Here is a 4,082-nt window from a genome sequence, read left to right on the forward strand (position 1 = left end):
TGGGTGGGCATCACAGGGTCAGCCCTTAAATGGTTTGGGTCCTACCTCTCTGACAGAACCTTCTGTGTCAATATCAAAGATTTCAGTTCGGCATCGACCGCACTCCAGTGGGGGGTACCGCAGGGGTTCATCCTCGGTCCCCTTCTCTTTTCTTTATACCTGCTGCCACTAGGTGCTATCTTCCGCAAACACGACATACCCTTTCATTTCTATGCCGATGATTGCCAAATTTACTTCCCCCTGAGGCACAGAGGCACACGCTCTATTCAGCCTCTTCTTGACTGCCTGGCTGACATCCGGGACTGGATGGCTTTAAACTTCTTAAGCTTCAATGAGAAGAAGTCTGAAGTCATGCTGTTCCATCCCAGTGGCTCACTCATGAACTATGACATTGACCTATTCTCTCTAGCCCCGCTAGAGAAACAAAAGGTGACTAATCTGGGGGTGATAATGGACCCGTCCTTAAAACTCAACAGTCACGTAAACATGATGGTCAAATCCTGTTTTTTTCAGCTGAGACGGCTGTCTAAGCTGAAGCCTATACTCAACAAAAAGAACCTCGAGACAGTGATCCACGCCCTCATAACATCTAGGCTTGATTACTGCAATTCACTTCTGTTTGGAATCAGTCAGTCCTCCATTGCTCGTCTACAACTGGTCCAAAATGCTGCAGCCCGATTTTTAACTGGTACAGGCTATAGAGAGCACATCACGCCAGTTTTGGCCTCCCTGAACTGGCTACCCATTCACCTTCGGATCCATTTCAAAATTCTCATGTAGGTTTTTAAATCACTGAACAGTTCCGCCCCATCCTATCTCACTGATCTTCTGCAGCCATATGTCCCACCACGCTCTCTGAGGTCAGCAGACCAGATGCTTCTCTCAGTCCCAGAAACCCGTCGTAAGCTCAGGGGTGACAGGGCTTTCTCTGTTGCAGGTCCACGACTGTGGAATGAGTTGCCACTGAGTGTCCGGCAGGCTCCCACACTCTCAGTCTTTAAGTCTCGCTTGAAGACCCACTTCTATTCGCTTGCCTTTAACACGGTGTGATTTGTTTTGGTCCGGTCTGTTCTCTACTCTGTTGGCCATTTTAGTTAGCTCCTGCTGCTATTTGTATCTGTATTTCTATTTTATGTTTTCCTGTCTGCTGTGCATGTTTGTGTTCTTTTGTACAGCACTTTGGTTGGCCTTGTTGCTGTTTTAAGTGCTATATAAATAAATTTGTATGGTATGGTATGGTATACTGCTGCTCACAGTCACCTCTCATCGAAGTCTTGCTTCCACAACTCTCTCCCAGATCTTCATCGTGAGGTTCATCAACTTTCCCCTTGGTGATCCATAAAGTGTATTGAAATATCCAACAATTTTCAGTCAGGTTACCTGGACAGTTTATATTTTTTGGTGCTGAAACATTTCACCTTCCATCCAGAAGGCTTCATCAATATTTCAGCACAAAAAATGTTTCAATGTTTCAGCACAAAAAAAAAAAAACTATCCAGATGATCTGACTGAAAATTGTTGGATTGTATACCTGGATTATTGAGCATGGACTTTGTTTATATTGAAATATACTGAATTAATTCCCCTGTAGTTGCTACAACTCTGTACATCACCCTTGTTTTCCTAAAAATGGGCACCAGCACGCTTCTCCATTCCTCAGGCATTTTCTCACTCTCAAATATGCAATTGAATATTTGAGTCAAAAACCTCACTATCATCTCTCCAAGACATTTCCAAACCTCCACTGGGATGTCATCAGGTCCTACTGCCTTCCCCTTCTTCATTCTTTTCAGAGCCTAACTAATCTTTCCAACTTCATGCTCCACAGTTTCTATGACCTCTACTTTTTTTTCTCTTTCATTCCCTTCATTCAGTCCTACAAGAACCCTGCAGATGTTGGATGCTGTCTATCATGGTGCACTAAGATTCATAACTGGCTGTGATTATCGTACCCAGCACTGCACCCTGTATTTACTGGTTAACTGGACATCATTAACTTCACGCAGACTCGCTCACTGGTACATTTTCATCTTTAAATTACTTCTTGGTCTGCTGCCTTCATACATCTCCTCCTACATGTCTCTGCGTGAGTGCAGCTACAGCGTGTGCTCTCAGGACATTATTACCTGCAGTGTTCCCTCAGTGAGGACTGAACTAGGCAAAAGGGCCTTCTCCTGCTTCGCTCCTGTTTCCTGGAAAATCTTACAAAAAGATCTGAAGCTCTCGACCTTGACCTCTCTAAGTGTCTTTAAACATCTGTTAAGTTCTTGGCAAGAACCAATGCAGACATGTTCCTGTTTTCTACACCGCCTTATAATCTAGCTGCTTTTTTTTCTTTTCACTACTTTTCCTTTTGGCTGTCCTTTTGGTTTCTATTTTGTTTTGATTTGTTAAAAAAAATAAATTAAAATTTTGTATGCCTCTTTTGTGACTGTCTATTGTTGTCGTTGTTACTCACTGTTGTCTTTGTTAAGAAATCAGGTCTCTCTGGAAAATGAGTTCCCAAGACTCCCTGTCTAAATAATGATTGAATTAATGAAAAATTCATTAGCTCCTCAAAATACTCCTTTCATCATCCCATCATTTTCTCCTCACTTGTTAAAACATTACCATTCCTATTTTCACAAGCTTAACCTGCTGCACATCCTTTCCAGCCTGATCCCTTTGTCTCACCAATCTGTACAAGGCCTTCTCGTCCTCTTTAGTGTCCAGTCTCCCATACAAGTCATCATACGTCTTCTGCTTTGCTGCCTCCCTCTGTGTGCTTATCTGCTCACACAGACTCATGTTTGTGCTGCTGTTCAACAAATTGTTTTTATTGTTTTTATGCCATTAGTGCTTAGTGTATATTTAGTTTTTTTTTTTTTAGTTCATAGTCTTGGTTCATATCTTAGATCGTATTACTGTTTTTCTTTTACATCTTATTGTTGGATGTAACTGGGACCCTGTGTACATAATTTTGTTCCGCCACATGTACCACATGTGGTGCGAATGACAATAAAGAATATCTGACTCTCTCTTTGCTCTACGTCCCATCTCCTTATATTCCTGTCTCCTCTCTTCAATCTCCTCACTGTCATATTTCTTCTTGGCTAACCTCTTTCTTTGAATAACTTCCTGCACTTGACTATTCCACCACCAGGTTTCCTTATCATCCATTCTCTGTTCAGATGACACGCTGAGTACCTTCCTACCTGTCTTTCTAATTTATTTTTTGTAGTAGCCCAGCCATCTAGAATGACGTTTTAACCATCCAGAGCCCAGAATGGATCAAGGGCCAATAGAGGTTGATACGCTTTATAGGCCATCTTACAACTTATAAGTTAATTAGCAACAGATTTATAGCCTCGGTACTAATCACTGGAGAAGAAACATGGGCTACTCTGTGAACGACTGTGTGAGCAAACAGAATTTAATAATATTTCCTGACAAGATAAAGTGAAAACTCATTGCAGATTTAACCATTTTTTAGCAGAAAATATAATTAAAATCTGCACTGGTAGAAATCTGTGCATACCTGACTAGGCAGAAACTAAACATCCTGGGGCCTGTGAGCATCAGACACTCGGGCAGCTCTGTGTTAACCCACATGGAACTATTGTGGAGAGCACAGCATGGGCTCAGGAACATTTCTGAAAGCCTTTTTCAGTTGACGTGGGTTATGACCACATCAAGTGAGACTGAAAACTTCTGAATCTAATGAACACACATAAACATCCAGAACTGTGTTCTCTGTGTCCTGACTAATTTAAGCTGAAGTCACGTAAAATGGGACGTGTGGTCTCATTTACATATTCACGTCTCAGATTACCATCAATACGTAGTTGTTTTTGTTTTTTTTTAACTTGTGGAAATTATAGACAGCATGTTCTCTAGATTGAAGTGGAGAGGAACTCTATAGCTTGTTATCGGCTCAGAGTCCAAGCAACCACAGGTAGGGTCTATGGCAGGATAAAAACATCATTATTGTTGAGCGACATAAATAGGTTTTGGAGGAACATCTTGCTGCCCTCCAGATTTTATTTCTTTATTTACATGTATGTATGTATGTATGTATGTATGTATGTATGTATGTATGTATG

At 41.5% G+C, this 4,082-nt stretch overlaps 1 protein-coding gene across 1 annotated transcript in view; it reads right to left on the reverse strand.

Moving 5' to 3' along the window:
- The window catches only part of adcy2b (adenylate cyclase 2b (brain)), a 159,618-nt gene that overhangs the window by 154,347 nt on the left and 1,189 nt on the right, over positions 1–4,082 (reverse strand). The gene's annotated exons all lie outside the window — the stretch shown is intronic.

Source organism: Nematolebias whitei, chromosome 19 (assembly GCF_014905685.2).
Source record: "Nematolebias whitei isolate Nwh7 chromosome 19, NemWhi1, whole genome shotgun sequence".
Lineage (NCBI taxonomy): Eukaryota > Metazoa > Chordata > Actinopteri > Cyprinodontiformes > Rivulidae > Nematolebias > Nematolebias whitei.